This window comes from Pongo pygmaeus, chromosome X (assembly GCF_028885625.2).
Source record: "Pongo pygmaeus isolate AG05252 chromosome X, NHGRI_mPonPyg2-v2.0_pri, whole genome shotgun sequence".
Lineage (NCBI taxonomy): Eukaryota > Metazoa > Chordata > Mammalia > Primates > Hominidae > Pongo > Pongo pygmaeus.
Window position 1 is genome coordinate 154,831,415 of NC_072396.2, and position 20,187 is coordinate 154,851,601.

Genomic DNA, 20,187 nt, shown 5'->3' on the forward strand with positions numbered 1-20,187 from the left:
CAAAACTCTCAAAAGCTTAGCAGAAACTCAGAGATGTGGTTTTGGAGGAACCAGAGGAATTCAGGTGAGCAGTGTAAGGTAGAAAAAGCCAGGTTTGGTCTTGTAACATTTGTGCCATTTGAAAACTGTTGTCAGACAACTGCAACCCTAGACTCAATGTGAAAATTAAAGTAACTTTGCTTTTATGTGCTGTCCTTTGCAGAGCTCATCATCCATTTTGTTGGTGCCGTTTTGCTCATGTCTTTGAATACATCAAAAGTGGCTTGATTTTCTCTTTCCTTTGCTGTCTGTTCACTGGCTGCAAGAGTGTCCTGTCCATTCCAAATTTTGGATGGGCTGCCCAGAATCACCACAGACTTTGCTTCTTAGCCAGCTAGAGGAAGGCAGAAATGAAAGAGCCCTGCCAGTGTGTTTCCTTTCTGTAAGTTTCCTTGGACACAAACACAGGAGCAGAGTTTCTATGGAGCAGCTGGTCTCCCCATTTTGGATTTCGCTGAGGCAGGTAGTTGAACTCTTTGAGGAAGTCTGGGTTTTCTCTGTCTTGGGAAATTACTGATAACATCAGAGCCAGAAGGAGGTGAGTAAAATGGAAAAGAAAATTCATAAGAGTGGTGCCAAGATTCAGATTTCCAACCCCACCCAATTCTTCCCCAGCTCTCCTTTCAGCTGCTACTTGCTTCCCAGGAAGCAACAAACAATAGGCTACTGATTGAATTTAGGTCTGAACTTCATACAATTAAAGGTGAGGCAAGTAAAACATAGTTACATTTTTAACACAAAGTCTCCGTGTTTCCATCAGGAGGCACAGTCTGTATGTGTACTTTAGAAAGTGGGTCTGGTTCTGAAGCCAAACTTGAAAGCCCATTCATTTTGGTAATTATTTTCTTTTCTAAAGCAAGAATAATCTTTATTCCTTGGAAACTAATTTATAAAATTGTTATCAATAAGATGAAAAGATTCATGGTAATTATTTTCTTGTTCATAGTTTCTTGCTGGCTTTTTTTTTTGAATTAATCACTTCCAGGAAAGTGCAGAGGTCTTAACAGTGAAGAGAAGGAAAAGCATATTAATTGTAGCTGGACTGGGTCTAGATCATGAAAGCTGGAATATCCTGAGATCTGGGACAAAGGGACAGCCATTGGGCAGCTGTACTTTATGGTAGGCAACATAGCACAAAGATTCAGTTGTTTCTTTTTTACCCCCTCCAGGACAATTTAAATGTCTACTCTGGTTAGTTTCTGAGAGTAGGTACCATGTTACTTAAAAAAACTCTACTCATTGTATATGAATTTGTATCAACACGTAACAACTGCCACTTGGAAGTCATCTTTATCTTTCTCTGATGTCCCTTTTTCGTATCCTTCTCTCTAGTACTGATTCCTTCAGTCAGTGAATTTATGCTGCAAGTTGACTACATGCCAGGCACAATACCAGCACCATTGATATAATGTTGACTAAGACAGTGTTCCACTTGCTTATTGCTGTGTGATAAACCACCCTCAAAACTTAGTTGCTGAATGTAAAAACCATTTTACTGTAAAAACCATTGTACTATAGCTCACAATTCAGAAATTCAGGCAGGGCTCAAGATCTTGGTGATTCTTCTGATCAACACGGATTACCCAGTGACATTCAGCTGGTAAATGCGCTGGTATGGTAACCTCCTCTCTGTATCCCCCTCTCCAGTTTCACTCACATGTCTGTCTGGTGCTTTGGCAAGGATGGCAGGAAGGCTAGGCTCAGCTGGCCCTGTCAACCAGAGAACCTACACATGGCCTCAACAGCATGATGACCTCAGGGTGGTTGGACTTCTTATGTGTCAGCTCAGGGCCCCAAGGGCTAGTGTTCCAGCGATCCAAGTGGAAAATGCACAGCCTTTTATGACTCAGCCTCTAGAGTCCCAAAATGTCACTTCCACTGCATTCTCTTGGTCAAGTAAGTCACTGAGGACCAACCCAGATTCAAGGGGAAGGTAATCAGATTCTGCCTCTCAATGAAAGAAATAGCAGAGACTTGATGGACAACTTTAACGTGTCACAGACAGCCAGAGCTGCTTGATGAGATTATATGCCAATGGAACAAGAAGCAGACTGGTCAGCAAATAGTCCAGGGGCAGAGGCTACCTTGAAGAAGTGACTAGAAAGCCTATTGAGTAGTATAGTGAATACCGTTTGAGGACTACGCTGCTGAGAGTCTGAGGTTGCTACGTTGTGCTCTCTTGGAGGATTCCTGTGATGCCCACCACCTCCTGCTCAGCATTACGTATCATACTAGAACAACAACCAACTCTGCTGGCAAACACACATGCACAGGACACAGTGCGTAGTCTTGTCTCTACACACAGCTGCTGCTTTCATTCGGATTGGTTAAAATCTAATTGTTTGAATGAATTCAGGGGTTGCTAAGTGATTAGTACTTATTTAGGCTAGTTCAGTCAGAACTGGCAATTGGCATTGTTGTTCCATCTGCTGAGGCTGTTCCCCCTCTTCTTCCTCTTGCTAACGCTACTCATTCTTTTGAATTCAGTATGAGGAGCCCCTTCTTCCTGGAAAAAAACTTTTTGACCACCCTCATCCCAATTTAATTTAGATGCCTTCCTCTGGACTCCCTAGCACCACCCAAGAAATGTACTGTTAATCCAGCAGACATATCTGCAACAGGAATGTCAGCTATTGACCAGGTTCTTGCTGAGAGAGCTACAGATACTGGGGTGATTCAGACTGATACAGTCGCTCCCTACACAAGTAAATCTCCCAGTCTGGTGGTGAAGGCAGATATCAAACGAATCGTTACAAATGTATCGAATGTTCCTAATAATGCCTGACTCAGAGTCACATGGGTAGTGATAGGGACTGTGCCATCTTTTCTGTTGTTGTCATGGTGCCTGGCATATAATACCATATCAGTAAATGTTTTTTATGTGCATGAATGAATTTTGGTGGTATATTTATTGAACATGTGGATAAAGTTATGTCAGTAGAATGTCATTTATCTTTTTATTAGAGCCCTTCTAAGATTTTACCAGGCTGGGCCGTGATGCCTTCCATTAAGAAACAGTGGATTGGGGTGGAGGGAGGGAGAGCATTAGGAAAAATAGCTGATGCATGCGGGGCTTAATACCTAGGTGTTGTGTTGATAAATGCAGCAAACCACCATAGCACACTTTTACGTGTGTAACAAACCTGTACATCCTGCACATGTACCCTGGAACTTAAAAATTAAAATAAAAAATAAAAGAAACATTGGAGACAGGGCCTACATCTGGATCCAGTCGATCCTTTTTGCTGCCAGCCAGGTTATGCCAGCCTCCTCTCATCCCTTGGTCAGTCTGATATCTGGGGGGCTGCAAAGTGGCACCTCACATATCAAGTTTTGACCTTCTTCTCTGTTAACCTTTGACTTTAGCTATCATGACCCTATCGATAGATGAACCTGTTTCCTGCTGCCCATCATATCCTATCCTTTGGAATAATTTGTGGCAGTACTTGACTAGGGCTCTTCTGACCTAGACCTGTCCTGAGCAGACACATGTTGCCCTCTACCATGTTCTGGGGAACCTAGCTGGCAGCTACCTTGATCCTTCCTGGTTGACTTGCCTTCCAATGTTGGCTTTTCCCCAATATGATTTCCAGATCCCAAGGTTGTTGGTTAGTTTTTTGTTTTGTTTTGTTTTTGTTTTTGTTTTTTTTAGACAAGGTCTCTGTTACCCAGGCTGGAGTACAGTGGTGCCATCACAGCTCACTGCAGCCTCATCTCCTGGGTTCAAGCAATCCTCCCACCTCAGCCACCCAAGTAATTGGGACTAGAGGCATGTACTACTATGCCTGGATAACTTTCTTATTTTTTGTTAACACAGAATCTCTATGTTGCTCAGGCTGTTCTCAAACTCCTGGGCTCAAGCAATCCTCCTGCCTTGGCCACTCAAAGTGCTGGGATTACAGATATGAGCCACCGTGCCCAGTAATCCCAAGTTTTTAGAACAACAACAAAAAAGTATAGTCCTTGGAACTAGACATAATTGATTTTGAAAGGACTTCTGTATTTGCTAGCTTTATCATTCTGAGCCTAATTTTCTCATCTGCAAAAATGGGGATAAAAATCATGACATCACAGGGTTATTTTAAGTGTAGTACCTACCATGTAATTGCTGAGAAAGTGGTAGTTCCCTCCCATATGCCATCTCAATGTATTGACTTTTGTATTCAAAGAAGACATTATTGATTACTTTCTCTCCAGTACATTATTTACTTTAGGGTACTTTTCCTAGATGGGGATAGTGGCTTGCTTCCAGGGCTGGCCTTGACCACACCGTTATCAGAGCTTCTGGACTCCAATGACATGACTACCTGGCTCCCTCACTTGGAGAATCTGGGTCCCATGGCTTCTGGCACAATGACTTCACTATAGCTGCAGTTCTACCTTTTCCCTCCAACCGTGGCTCAGTGCCAGGATAGAAGGAAAATGCAAAAGAGTTTGGCAATATTTCAGAGAGGAGACTTTTAGCAGAAGTTATAGCTTTGCTGTCCTGGGCAGTGTTATGAAGGCACTTTCCCACACACTCCTCTGGATCCTACCTTCATCTGCCACCTTTACTCCTTGTTCTTTCTTCTAAGAGGATACAGTAGTATATTTGGGTGGCTTGTGACATGACAATATCTCTTATTTTGACCTCCCATAGCATTTAAGCATTTATTGTCTGTAAATTTTTAATTATGTTTTTCTCTCTGTGAATTTCATGTATGACTAAAGTATGCTAGTCATAAATCATTCAAGATAACACTAAGCTCTTCAATGGCAAGGGTTATGAATGAATAGCCCAGGGCCTGAACACAACTTGAGAACTGCTATTTTTTTTTTTTTTTTTTTTTTTTGAGACAGAGTCTCGCTCTGTTGCCCAGGCTGGAGTGCAGTGGCGTGATCTCGGCTCACTGCAAGCTCCACCTCCCGGGTTCACGCTGTTCTGCCTCAGCCCTCCTGAGTAGCTGGGACTACAGGCGCCCACCACCACGCCCGGCTAATTTTTTGTATTTTTTTTAGTAGAGATGGGGTTTCACCGTGTTGGCCAGGATAGTCTCGATCTTCTGACTTCGTGATCCGCCCGCCTCGGCCTCCCAAAGTGCTGGGATTACAGGCATGAGCTACCGCGCCCGGACCGAGAACTGCTATTTTAGGGCATAGGATGAAAAGAGAAGTAAATGAAGAAAAGTGAGGAGAAGAAACAGCAAAATGGAATGTTAAAGAACCCTGATGAGGAGAGTTTAGGAGAGACGGACAACAGGATGTAAGCTTCAGGATATTTTGGAGGGTTTTGGGCATATTTCATTTACAGGGTCATAAGGGTAGTGAAGTTGGAATCCAGCACTGTTCTCATCAGTGTCAAGGAAGGCAGGACCAGCTTTCTCTTTATGTAAACCCTCAAATTTTAATGGGCACTAGAATCCACAATCCTGGGCCTTACCTACAGAGATCCTGTTTCAATATATAGGACCAGGAACTCTGTATTTTAACAAACATCACAGGTGATCATGATGCTGGTGGTTCCAAAAGAAACATGGGTCTCCGGTTAACAAAGTAGTCCAAGGTTGTATTGGTAGTTCGACAGCCCTATCATGTCTTGTGATCAGCTAAAGTCCCTAAGTCACAAAGTCAGAATGATAGAAGGACCCTTAGTGGGATGACCTACCAACGCAACTCAGTGGGGGCACTGTATTAGTTCTCACACTGCTATGAAGACATACCTGAGATTGCGTGATTTATAAAGAAATGTTTAATTGGCTCATGGTTCTGCAGGCTGTACAGGCTTCTGCTTCTAGGGAGGCCTCATGAAACTTACAATCATGGCAGAAGGCGAAGGGGAAGCAAGCACATCTTCACATGGCCAGCAGGAGTTGGGTGAGGTGCTACACATGTTTAAACAAACAGTGCTAGGAGGATGGTGCTAACCCATTACAAACTACCCCCATGATCCAATCACCTCCCACCAGGCCCTTCCTGTAACACTGGGGATTACAATTCAACATGAGATTTGGGTGGGGGCACAGAGCCAAACCATATCAGGCACTATTGGAATTTTAGGTGGGACCATGCTTCCTTGCAGGGGACTGTTTGTCCTGTGCAATGCAAGATGTGTAGTACACTTTGTTCCCACCAACTAGATTCCAGTAGCACCCCTCAGTCATTCTGATGACCAAAAAACCCCCAACCCATATATTTCCTCATTCCTCCTAAGGGGACAGTACCATCCCCACTGAGAACCACTGCCAGTATAATCCCTTCATTTTATGTGGGAGGGAAATGGGTCTCAGAGCAGGGGGAGGAATTCTTCAAAGTCTCTCAGTGAGCTCTTTTTGAAGTAATATACTCTCAAGTCTGTTATTCTTCATCCTGTATTTCTGTAACTAAGTTTGGGAACCTAAATGCAGGCTTGCCTCCCCAGTTGGATGGTCAGCTTTATTAGAAAAGATAGAGACAATCATCTTACTAGGTCCCTGTTGTCTCTGACAGCATCAAGTATCATGCTGGCTACACACAGGCACCTCCCAGATACTCACTGAACTGAATTGAACCACAAAACTCTGTGGAGCTCCTTGAAGATGAACAAGATTCAGAACCCTCCTAGGCAGTAAGTCTTCTTTCAGGAGGGACCGAATTGTTTGTTTAGACTGCACTTTGAAGAGAAACATTAACTCATTAGCATATTCTTGGTACATGAAGAACATTCATCTGGACCCTGAGCCCTGCTAGAGTGTACATGCCAGGAGGGCAGGGAATGTTGCCTTTCTTCATTGTTTATCTTCAGCTCCTAGACTGGTGCCTGGTACATAGGGAGACACTCAGTAAATATTTATGTATGAAGAAATGGCTCCACCTTACAATAAAAGATTGTTTACTTTCTTCAGACAAGTATAAAATAAGCAAATGTTTTCAAGGATTATTATGTCCTTGGTGAAAAGTAAAAAGTAAATATGAGTTAAAAGAATATAAGTACCTTGTATTTGCAAAGAAGATTTCTAAAATTCAAAGGCTTTTCTCATCTATGAAGGAAAAGGTAGAGAAATGTGCCCTTTTTGAACCTACAGTGACAGATGCTGATGGCTAGACTAATGTCCTCAGAGAGAGGCTGCTGGTGCTGTTGCTCAGCGCACCATCCCTTCCTCTGACCTGTTCAGCACTGTCAAGAGTGACATGGAGAGACCACTGATAGCCTGTGAGGAGATTCACAGATGGGGGAGCTGGGCAGCCAAGTGAAGGCATTGGCTCACACAGTCATTGGCTGTCAGAAAGTAACAGTAAACCAAACCCAAGATGATGAAATGTAACAGGGAAATGTGGGTTTCAAACCCCAATGAACCACGCAAGAGTGATCTGCTTTAATAGCACCAGGTAGGAAGAAGCCTTCAAGGTTTCAATTGATAGAAAGACCAACAGTACCTAACAGGTTGATGTTGCTGCTCCAAAAGACTGATGTGACCTCAAACCACCTTATTGAAGGCTAGTGCCTAGAGTACAAGAAGCAGTGGTCCATACCTGCACACACCTGTTCTGTGTACTTCTTACTTGTGTTCCTGTCATACAAGGCACCTAGACAAATGAGAGTCCATTCAGAAAGTTACCAGGATGTGGATGACTTTGTAACCTGGTTGTATAGAGAACAGTGGAAATAACTGGAGATAATTTACTTTAATATTATGAGAGGAGTCTGGGGACCATTATAGTAACTCGCAAAGATTTGAAGGGTTGACATGTAGGGCAAATAACAGTCTGGTTCTGTAATCTCCTGAGAACAGAATCAGCACTAACAGATTGAAATGCCTGCAAGTCAGATTATTGGCTCAACACAAGGGAAAACTTTCTAATGACTATGCTATCGAAGATTTCGGTGGGCTAGTTCATTTGGTAGTGAGTTCCTTGTCACTGGAAGAGTTCAAGTAGTGAACTGACCACTTAGCTGGCAGGGAAGCCATAGAGGGGGTTTAAACATCTGATGAGACTGAACTTTATGACTTTTAACATTTCATTCAAGCCTGAACACAAGCCTCTTCAAGTTTGGGTTTTGTATTTTCAAGGTGATAAGTGAATCTGATTCAATATATATGAATATTATGTCTGTCACCAAAGTAAGGTGGAGTTATCATTTGGGACATAAGTGACCATCACTCTTTAAATGCCTATCATTGTATAGGTTTTAGAAAATTTCATCAAATCTCTTATAAGAACACATGCTTAATGTGCACTAAGAAACCTGATTATCAAAGCAGTCCCTCTACCAAGAAAACCCCCTGCCCTCCCTAGCTCACCTTCTACCCAGCCAGGTATTTTCATTTTTATCTGTGGGTGTCTAGATCAGGTTTGCTCAGGACTAATTCACAGCAAGGTGAGAAGCAAACTAATACAGGTACCTGTGATTTGGACAGCACTGCTCTCAGGGTCAGGGTCAAGATCAAGGGCCTTACTTTGTTCTCTGGCCTGTCTTGTTTGCTTAGGTCAGGACAGTCTTGCTTATTTTCTGGCTGTTGAGCATCTTGTGCTGTTCCTTCAACATTTTCACTCTTCACAGTTACTAACTTGTCTTCTTTTGATAGGTTCTTTTTTTTGTTAAGGTAAGACCTACGTGATAAAAATGCAAATAAAACAGAAATATATTCAGTGGAATGTAAGGCCCGCCTGTCCTAACTAATCCTGTGTTCCTTAGTTCCCTCCTCCAGAGGCAGCTGCTATCATTACCTTCTTTCAGATCCTTCCATAGTGAGTCTGTGCAGACATAAGCACTATATAGATATCTGTATGGTCTTAAAGCCTCCCATCTGGCTCTGCCCACCAGTTTGTGTGATCTTTTGCTCATCCCAAGCTCCTACAATAGCTCATTTATTTGGAGCCAACCTTCTCTGCTAACCTGTCTGGGCTTCACTATTTTCTACTGCTCACCTGCTCTCATACTGCCACTCTGACTTGGTAAGACCTTAATCTGGGACAGGGAGAAGTAGAAATCATCATTTAGGAAGAGTAAAGCATTTCTAGTTTCTATTTCCATTCCATATTTTCTAGCCCTGTAAAATTAAATTATGCCTGTTCATCTGCTACTGACTCACTATATTCCACAAGCAAGCAATTTGCATTTTTCTTCACAGCAGCATCTTTTTCCTCAGGATGCTGTGGCAACTAATGTTTTAAGATTCTAAGAAAAAGTCATAATAATAAAACCTTTCCATCCTAGGCATCTAAAAATTGAATTGTGACCAAAGCATAAAGAAATATTATTAAAGAAGCTAAACAGTTTACAAACCCAGCAATGCCATGTTGAAGATTAAACCTTGTAGGTTGGGAATTCATTTAGGGCACATTTGCATTCTGTGTTTTTAGATGTGGCTACATGCACAAGTCACCTAACACATCACCACAGAATACAATGTGTCAAAGTATTTAGAATATGAGAGCATTACACAGATAAGGGAGCAGTTTTTATCTGGGAAGGTGAGAAAAGGGAGTGAGGGAGTAAATTGGCCCATAGAATTTTAGAGTTCGAAGGGGCCTCAAAGATGAGCTGGTAGTGTAGGCTAAGTACCTTTGGCTGCATCACTACCAAGTGGTTGTCTAGCCTATGGTTTGAGTACCTCCACTGACAGAGTGCTGGTTATATCTCAAGGCAGCTTATTTCATCAGGCTGCCCTATTAGAAAGCTTTTCTTTACGCCATACCAAAATCTATTTTCTACTGCTTGTTCCTAGATTAAACTTCTTGGGGCTACACAGCCACACCAAATTCTTTGCAAGTGTGAAAGCTCTTTATATATGTAAAAGCAGTTTTCAAGTACTCCTGTCTAGAGTAAGCATTTAAAATTCCTTCAGTGGACATCAAATGACATTGTTTCCCACCCATCCATCATCTGTGTGGGCACAAAACCTTCACCTATGGAGTAAAATGTGTCAGTTGCTTCTCTTGTGTCTTGTTTTTGGCCTAAGTAAGTTCAATGAGATAACCACGAATTAAAAGAATCTTGGAAAGGAATCAAATATGGAAGTATTTGAGAATGAGATAATAAAGGCAAGTCTGGTCATACAATTTCAGAAGCTTATGCCTTTAATCAGTTAGGCTAATAGTGAGGCCGTGAGCATAGACATCAGAAAACTAGGGATAACCCTCACCATGATCTGCAGAATGAAGATGTTAGGAAACCATAGACTCTGTGATAGGAAAGTCCTTTAGCAATCAGCTAATGAAACTCCATCATTTTATAGATGGGGAGACCTGAGATTTGAAGAGGCCAAGAGACATGCACAATGTCTCACAGCTACATTGGCAGAGCAAACACTAATTAATCCGTGTCTTTTGATTTCCAATTCGGTGCTTTTCTGTATGTGTTTTCTTAACTTGGGACACAAGCAACAGCCAGATAGTAAAGGATATCCTTTTATCACCTTCTCTCCAGTCACTGTTAACCAATTGTATTTCACTCCAAAATATATTTCAAAAGTTACAGAGTTACATAAGAATGCTCTTGAGATTCTTGGACTGATCTCCAAAGCATCCCTGCCTTATTCACCAAAAACTTAGCAGTTTGTGTCTTTTTGAGTTTTGAATTAATGTGAGCATCAGTGAGGATAAGTCCCCATTACTGTGAGGAATTTGTACAATGAGCGTCTAATAACATGGATACCACAAGGGAGTATTGATAAGACATTTGGGAATAAGAAAGGAAATATTGGCCAATAATGCATATTATTGCGTGATAAAACCCTGATGTCATATAATCATGTTATGGCAACATCATTCTAAACAGAAACTCAAAATCGCTGAATTCCTCTGGACGTGTGTGCAATTACATGGGTCTTCACGTGTACATTGGAAATGCACATTAAAGTGGAAATGGGGAGCTGTTGCTGGGATTCCAGGATATTGGAGACAGACAAGGTATTCACCCTGCAGGCACTTCGTGGATATTTTTAATTTGAAAAACAAGGACAATCCCAATGTCTAGATTTCCCATTTATGTAGCCCCCCAAAAGATTTCAGTAGCAGACCTCCTATGAGTCTAGGTCCTTCTCAAGCTGAGGGTTCTCAGGTAGAAATTATATTGATTGAGATGAGCCGTTGGCCTTATTTGAGAATGACCCAAGTCTGGTTTTGTCAGACTTGGGTCATTCTATTTAAATTCAGGTATAGACCCTATTTTCTAGACCCCATTTTCTAGAAAATCTGTGCCAACAAAACTTTGAAAATTTGAAGACAAAATTAACATTTGAGAGAAAGGATTATAGAAAACCTGCTAAATGCCTTTTTAAAAATGGGCCCAGCCCTACTTTCCAATCCTATAATATAGCATGCCATCATGTATCTATGCCATAATTTATACTGTATTGATTTTATTGTCACAACTTTGGAAATACTCTGTCATGTGTATTTATGATGGCCCATAAATGTTTGGAATAACATTTAGAGACCAAGTCACTATTTGGAGTCAAGGAAATAGAGGGCTGTGTAGACAGATTAGAGCCCATTAATGGACCCAGTGTGTAGACCTAAGAAACCTGCCTAAGATAACTTCTCTTGAAAATTGGGTAAAAGAAGCCCTTAAATAATTGTAGCACAAAATGGAAAGCTGTGAGCTGTGTAGCCCAAAGTGATGACTCTATTTGAAAGCCCTTATTTTTTCATGTCCAGGAATCCTCAAATGGTATGTTTGTAAAAGGAATTGACAAAAGCATGCAGCTATACGAGGCAGCAAGATTCTCTGGATAAGCAGATCACAGCCTTCACGTATTAGCATGTCCTGAACATGTAACTCCCAGTTATAGATCTGGAGTTATTTGCATCATCAATTCAATACTTTGGGACTTAGGGCTCCAGTTGTGTTGGTGCCAGATGGAGAATTAATATGTTGTCTAACTCAGACTAGTTAAGGGGTTTTGCTCCTTGGAGGGAGTGGGAGAGAATGGGACTGTTTTGCTCTCATTTTCCTCATCCTGCATTAGAAACAAAGCAAAAAGTTGGCTGGAATCAGTATTAACGTTGCCCACAGCTGCTGAACTCTGATTTAACCAGATGCCATAGCTATAGCAACGGGGAAATATTGAAATTTTGAAATTAACATGCTACTGAAAGTTGCTAAATATATCACGCTTTGTGGAGGGGTTCATATTGTAGGTATTTCCATTATTTCTCAAATGACAAAGTAAGTCAGGCTTTAGACAGAAAGTTAATTTATTATATATGGTGGTTGCTGAAGTCTCCCCTACTTGATCTATATCTATAAATGTGTTTTTTGAAACCAAATGAGATAAATCAGCTTGATCGTCCAAGGCATAGATGGAAATTGGGGCTGTCATAAAGCCGTCTTCAGATGCGTGTGGGTGTCAGAATATTCACCTTTGGGGTTTAGTGGAAAGAACCTCAGGCTAGGAGTCAGGAAACCTAAGTCTCAGCCTCTATGATTAAATTATTAGGTGATCTTGGGCAGATCTCAGGTTCCCCATTTTTTAAATGCCAGGTGTTGAACTCTTCTGCCTTCCAATTCTAGGATTCTGGAATAGTTAGGGTTCTATTTCCCCCGGCTGTGGCTCTGGGGGTTACTTACTGACATCCTGTGAAATAAGAAAGAGAGACCCACATCCCAGGATCCCTGGATCAGAGTGGTGGGTGACATGTAAAGAGAACTGTGTTTTCCCCCTACAGGCTTTTCCCTGGATGGGAAAGTGTTTTCTCCACTCAACAAACCCTATAATGGGCCTGTTGGCTTCATGCTCCTTCAGTCCTCCTTTCCCCACAACTGGGCCTATGTGACTCCCAGAATGAGGCCCTGCACCTTACTCCGCTCTACCTAGCAAGGCTCTGAGGCCCTACCTTGTACTCAGGAGAGATCTGAAGGATCCAGAGTCTTAAAAGCAGGTCATGGATGCAGTACGGCTGCAAGTTGTTCTTGGACTCTTCCCCTCAGTCCTAATAAATAGATTCTTGCCACCTTCCTGTGACTGGCACACCTTGCCTTCTCTTCCATATCCAGGAGCTCATTATCTGTCTACTACCTACTTTCTTTAATTATTAGAGAGCCTGTTCCCTACCTTGGCTTTGTACTTGGTGTCTTTTTCCACTGAGGACTGAAATTCTGTTGCCCTTTTCAGTCTTCCTGGGGTCTGTGCTTGTCCACTGCCAGAATTCTCTGGGATCACTCATCTGCCTGTCCATGGAGATATTTGTCTAAGGCTTGTGTCCAAGACTCCACAATGCCTCATAGCCTACTAGCTAGCATAGCCTTTTGTTGCTTACTGTTGATCCTCAGTGAGGCTGCTGGCCTGCCTTGCCTGGACCTCTGCCTGCTGCTTATTACCAGACCCTCTTAAGGTGTGCTTCATCTGCTCTGTGGGGACATTGCCCTCTAACTCATGTCTGGGCCTACACAACACAGATTATTAGTCTCTACTTCTCATCTCTTATTGGAGACCCTAACCTCAAAGCCATCACGGGCCTGCCTAGTCTCTATGTTTTAGATTTCCCCAGGCTGGTCTATTCTAGTCCCAGCCAAGTTTCAGTTATAACTTACAAAGACTATATGGGCAGTCCTTGGGCCAGGTTGCCCTGCCAGGGCCAGGTTTGTGGGCCCATCCCTTGAGATGAAAGCTACTGTGTCTAGTTTCTCAGTCACTATGCACCAGTTAATGAACAACCTTGTAAAACTTTACTTTTGATGACCTTGTAGGCTAAATTCAAGTTAATATTCTGAGATGGATGATGAAGGAGAATTTTTGTGTCTTTGTAGCCTACAGTAGGTAGAGGGATGCTGTTGGGAATTTTTGAGCCACCCTGAGAAAATTAGGTGAAAGGTGAGAAATGCCTTTGTGATCATTTTGGAAGCTAAGTTGCGTATGAATTTAAGGTGGCATTGTTAGTAGTAGTAGTACTTAGTCTAGTAGTATTCAGCTCCTTGCCAAGATGCTTCTGGCTTAATGAAATGACCCAGAGCTTCAGCCCCATAGCAGGGTCGCGTGTATTGGCTAGCTACATGTCTTTGTGTTGAGGACTTACACTTTTTGAACCTCAGTTTTCTTATATGTCAAGTGAGGCTTTGTGGATGATATCTTTATAAGCTTTCAGGCAATGTCAAGGAATACCAGTTAGTGGGTAGTGGATGTGAAAGTGTTTTAAGAACTGTAATGCATCATACAGGTTATCTAGTCTTCCTTCCCGGATGGATGGAGTTTACAGACATGGGACTTCTTTCCCAGTATTGGTGGACAGGGAAGGTTTGGATCAACATCCTGAGGTCAGAGTGAAGGCAAACAGCTTGACATGGAGCTAGATGAGACCAGCGAGACAGTACACAAAGCCAAGTACTTTGGGGCCAGCAGAGCTAATGCATGAGGAAGTTTGAAGGAGAGGAATTTCCTGAGTGGAGAGGAATTTCCTGACCTAGAGTACAGGGGCTACTGGCTTCTTTTTGTTTGGTGCCTGCTGTTGCTTGTCTAGTAGCTTAGAATCAAGTAATTCTGGAAGCAGTTAAAGGGTAGAAGAAGAGCAGACTGAATGTATGGGACTATTCTTATAAGATATGACAGGATTTAGGGACCAGGCAAAGGGTACAAAGCCAGTATCAGCTAGTCCAAGATAAACCCAGTTCAAAGGAGAAGAGTAAATGACCTAGATGAGCAGCAAAGGCAGACCATATTTGGACACTAGTAATGGTGAATTTTATGTGTCAACTTGACTAGCTTATGGTGCCCAGTTGTTTGGTCAAATACTAGTCTAGATATTGCTGTTCAGGGATTTTTTTAGATGAGATTAACATTTAAATCAGTAAACTTTGAGTAAAGCATTACCCTCCATAATGTGGGTGGGCCTCATCCAATTCATTGAAAGCTTTGAGATTAAAAAAAAAAAAATGGGGGTTTCCCAAAGAAGAAAACATTTGGCCTCAAGGCCGTAACATGGAAACCCTGCCTGAGTTTCTAGGCTGCTTGACCAGCCATGCAAATTTTGGATTCCAGACTGTAACATCACTTCTTACCCGGGTTTCTAGCCTGTCTGCATGTGCAGACTTACCATCTCCCACAGTCATCTGAACTAGTTCCTTAAAATCTCTCTCTCTCCTTCTCTCTCTCTCTCCATACACAGACACACACACACCAACGCATGCAAGCGCACGTGCACTATGATTGGAATGTTGTTTGTCCTCTTCAAAACTCATGTTGAAATTTGATTACCATTGTGACAATATTTAGGAAGTGGGGCCTTTAAGAGGTGATTGGATCGACAGGGCTCTGCCCTCATGAGTGGATTAATGCTGTTGAATAGGAGTGAGTATGTTATAAAAGGGCAAGTTTGGCCCCCTTTTGCTCTCTCCCTCTCAGCTCTTTTCCTCTTCTGCCATGTGAGGAATAGTGTTTCTCCCTCTGGAGGATGTAGCATTCAAGAAGCCGTCTTGGAAGTGGAGACAGCTTTGACTCGATGCCAAATCAGCTGGTACCATGATCATGGACTTCCAGCTTCCAGAACTGTGGAAAACATATTTCTGTTGTTTATAAATTACCCAGTCTGTGGTATTCTGTTAGAACAGCACAAAATGAACTAAGACAATGTGTGTGTGTATTTATGTGTGTGCATGCACATGTATGAGCGTGTGCATGTGTGTGAGTGTGTGTATCTCCTATTTGTTCTGTCTGGATAACCATGACCGAAACAGATATCATGACGATAGCAATGCGGCTTTGAGCAGAGACAGTTGCAGGATTATGGAGAGCCTTGAGTGAGCTGTCATTATGAGTTCTTTCACCCCAATAGTCATAAAATATTGAGCAATATTTGAGTAATAATAATTAATTATTACTGTGTCTACTAAGTGAGCATGTATTGTGCCATAGAGGTTGGTTGGCACAATTTCTATTGACTCAGATTTCTGAGATGCTAATCCAGAGCCTGAGTGGAAGTCTCTCATCTTCCTGTCAGAGAAGTTTTACTCTCCTGAAGAGAGCACCAAAAGCTGGGTATCCTCCATCAGGGAGTGGGGATCTGACTAGAAAAGGCCTCCAGCTCTGTCAGGTTAATACTGGGATCAAGAAGGACTTTTTATATTAATGGAGTCAATGCCATTGAAAGTTAGCATTCATTTAGTCCACTTCTTCATTGTATACATAGGGAGAGTGAACCTGAGAGAAGAGAAGCCACCTTTATAGGCCACACAGCAAGTTGGTGGCACAGCCAGGCCTCACACTCACATCTCCCGACAATAAGTAAGGTAGAGAAGAAAGGAGAAGGAAAGAGATAAAGGTTGTTTGCTAGAAGAGAAGTCTGGATTCCGGTTGTGCTTTTTCTATGAGCCATTTGGTGAGTAATTGTCCCAAAGTTTGGAAGTGTCCTAGTTTTCACAACTGGATAGAATGGAGGGAAAAGAGAAAAGCTTGAAAAGTAAAGTGAAATAACATAGACAACATATTTATAAGGGCCCCTAACTGCTAAATTACAAAATTGAAAATGATCTATATAGTTTTCATTGACTAGTAAATCTGCTTTCTGGTGGACTTCTCTAGTGGCAACAAGGCTACTGCACTCAGTCTGACCACCTTGACCAAAGGCCAAGTTCGCCCTTGTTAAAATAAAGGTACACCGTGCTTGCTGTGGGGCCAGGCTTCCTTATTTCTCTCCTATATTTGTTCAGGAATTTGGTTCTGTCCCATGAGGATACTAAATTGAATTGATCAATGAAAATGGCATCTGTGCTTGTTTGTTTTAACTTGACTTTGATAGCTTCATCCATTAAACTTTCAATGAAGTTGTAATTTCTTTAAAAAAAAAAAACCCTAAATTTAAAAACATGCTGGCAGTTCATAATTACCTTGGTATATATCAAGATGAATCAGTGAATGTGACTCTCTTTCCTTTGCATTTAGTATTGTTGCTTTGTGCCTGTATTTTCTATTTAGGATTTATTAGTGTAAATCCCCCTGATACATCATTGAAAGCATTAGGATTTATGTAGTGTTAAATCCATATCAGGATTTATATGGAATTAAGTCCAATCTAAGAGACGGTGGATAACCTAGTGGGGTTTTGTACCCATAATTTCTACCGCTCTTTGTGGAAAAGCATTTCGCTACAAACTTTCATATTTGGGAAAGCAGTGTTCTGCAAATGGCACCTATTATTACCAATGTGGAGCGTTTTACTGCACTTTCCATGTAGTCCCTGGGCTCCTCACTGAGAAGCATCCTCATGGCAAAGCATCTTTCATGGCCACGAGGAGGACATTAACCTCTTCTCTGCTCCTTCCCTGTTTGGAGCACAGCACAGCTTTGATTAACTCTTTAAAGAGCCTTCTGTTTACACCCTCTCACAGATCTGCAGACAGTATTTGCAAAGCACATTGCAATTTTTGACAGCAGGCACCACTGGGGTGGGGAAGATACTTGTCAGCTTTTTCCTTTGGTGACTTTCCGTCCATTTTTTTTTATCTTTTGAGGGAATGAAAACTGTTCCAGGTTGGTGCTTGCTATTCTCCCCTTTTATTTCTTTTCTCTTCTTTGTATATGCTTTTCCCTCATCCCATATACCAACTGATGGGGTGATTGAGTGACTTTCATCCATTCAGTCAAGTATTTACTGAGTCCTACTTCATGCAAAGTACTGTACAGTGTACTGAGTTTTTAGAGTTATTTCTTTCTGGGGTTGTTGTCCCTTTTTAAATTATAAAAATAATACATATGGTAAAAATGCACAGTACAAACGGATATAAAATGAAAAGAAGATCCTCTTCCACATCAAGCTCCTAGTTTCACTCCTTTGTATAACATCAATAACGATTTCTTACATATCCTTGTAAAAATTTTCTATATGTATATAAGTGTGTATGTAATGTATACATTCATACATATATGTACACATAGGTAACATACACACATTTACTTATATATGCTTTCTTAGAAAACGCAGACTGGAGCATGGTAAACACAGTTTTGTACATCCACTTCCATGTTGTATCAGGCCATTTGCTTTGCTACAAAGAAATACCTGAGGCTGGGTAATTTATAAAGAAAAGAGGTTTAATTGGCTCATGGCTCTACAGGTTGTACAGGAAGTTTGGTGCTGGCATCTGCTTCTGATGAAGCCCTCAGAAAGCTTACAATCATGTGGAAAGCGAAGGTGGAGCAGGCACATCATATGGTGAGAGAGAGAACAAGAGACGGAGGAGGTCCCAGACTCTTAAAAAAACAGATCTCATGTGCACTCAAAGTGACAACTCACTTATCACCAAGGTGATGATGCTAAGCAGCTAAAGGGGCTGACCAGTCACCTCTCACCAGGTGCCACCTCCAACATTAGGAATCACATTTCAACATGAGATTTGGAGAGGACACACATTGAAACCATGTCACGTGTGTATCTTTCCATGCTTTCCATGTCAGCACATGCAGTCTTGCTGACTCCCTTAAAGGCTACATGGTTGAAATGTAACTTTAGGAAAACCCTGAGGTTTTGATAAGTTTTATATAGAGGGCACTGAATTTGATTTTGAATGTATAAATTCAGTGTTCATTTGCTGTCTTCAGCTTTCTTTTACTTTTTCTCTATATTGAGGGCACTACCCAGTTATGCATTCTGACACTTGAAGAATTCTGGCAGCTTGCAAATGCTCCATGGAGATGAAAATTAACTTGATTGGTTTTCCTTCCTGAACACCATGTGTCCACTCTGGCCTTGGGAAACTCTCAAAGTGGGTTTCAAACCAGGCTTTAGAGTTTGTCCCAATACTTTCTAATAGTTTATTTTATCCTTTTCATAAGTTTTCTCCTACAGCTTCAGTCCATATTTTCTGGTCTGGCCTTATCAACTGTAAAGTTCTTGTTTATTTGGGACTTGAGGTCAGTGACTTCTGACATCACTAGCTTTCATTCTAGCTCACTCTTATTTAGGCATTTACTGTATGCATAATTTCCTTTAATCCTCATGACAAACCCATGAGGGAGGTGCAGTAATTATCTCCAAAGTGACAGATGAGGCACAGGAAGGCTAAGGACATTGTCTGCGGTCACACAGCTGGTAGATGGAAGAACTAGAATTTGAACCCAGGTTTATCTGACCCTAAAAAATATGCTCTTAATCAGTATATATACTGCCTCCCTTAAATCAGTATTTCTAGCTTTTCTGTGAGCCTGCGATTCTCTAGTGGCAAGCCACAATAATAGCCACGCCCTGAACATACACTGCATGCCAGACTCCATACCAGAGGGTGGAGCTGAGTTTTCTCATGCTGGAACAGCATTTTCTTACAAGCTAAACCATGGGAGAGATCTTGGGTGGGAAGAAGCACTTCCTGCTTATAATACAAGCCAAAAAGAGATTCCCACAGTATGAAGCCCACAGTTTTTCCTGTGTAATGACATTATGAAGACCTCAGGCAGAATCTCCAGCTATTGTGCATTTTTGTTTAATACATTTATACTATAAATTAGTTAGAGATATGGACTTGCAACCCCTACTTTGACCCAAAACACCAAGACACAAAAGGGAATGGTTTTTTATTTTATTTTCCTGATCAGAGCTCTCTAGTTTCCTTATCAATGTTGCTCACCCTGGGTGTTGCCTCTTTGAATTCAGATTTGTGTGAATGGGGTTTTCTAAGAGAAACCTTGGTAACCAAGAGACAGTTTCTGTCTCTGCCTTCTTCTGGTGGACTCCAATCCTGGCTCTCCAGTTGCCTTGCCTTCATGTTTTAGGGATTCAGAATCAGGATGTGATCATGGCCCAATCACAGAATTGAACATTTCTAAGTTCTTCAGTATCCAAAAGGAAGGGCATTTCAGATGTTAGGTAACTGTCCTTTATTCACTGTCTGATAGAAATTTAATGGTTACAAAGGGGTTTGTTTTTAGGTTTTTAGTTTTATTATTTTTAGTTTATTTCCAGCACTGGAAAATAAGCCTGAAAATCTGGAAAGGGAAAGGCCAAACCAATCGCAGTTGCCCTGGAATTGTGGGGGCATTCCCAATAATAAATGTCTAGATGGGGTGTTTATTCCAGTTCCAATCCAATCCAATTCAATGAATATTTGTTGAATGCCTGCTGTGAAGAAGATAAAGAATGAATAAGACATGGCTCTCACTCTCCAGGAGTTCACACTGTAATGGGAAATTGACATGTGCACTGTTAATTCTCATACAAAGAAGGCAATAATAAAGGTCTATACAGAGGTTTAAACAAGGTGTT

The 20,187-nt window shown here is 41.6% G+C and overlaps 1 protein-coding gene across 8 annotated transcripts in view; it reads left to right on the forward strand.

Annotated features, from left to right (window-relative positions):
* Nucleotides 1–20,187, forward strand: part of LOC129024421 (uncharacterized) — an 87,846-nt gene that overhangs the window by 51,369 nt on the left and 16,290 nt on the right. For 4 of the 8 annotated variants that reach the window (XR_010125487.1, XR_010125481.1, XR_010125483.1 and 1 more), the window contains one exon: nt 1,025–2,933. The exons of 1 other annotated variant lie outside the window; for it this stretch is intronic. The gene's annotated coding sequence lies outside the window, so the exon portion shown is untranslated. Of the gene's footprint in view, nt 1–1,024; nt 2,934–20,187 lie in introns of those variants that run through there. 3 more of the 8 variants (XR_010125484.1, XR_010125482.1, XR_010125485.1) reach the window with 3 other exon arrangements.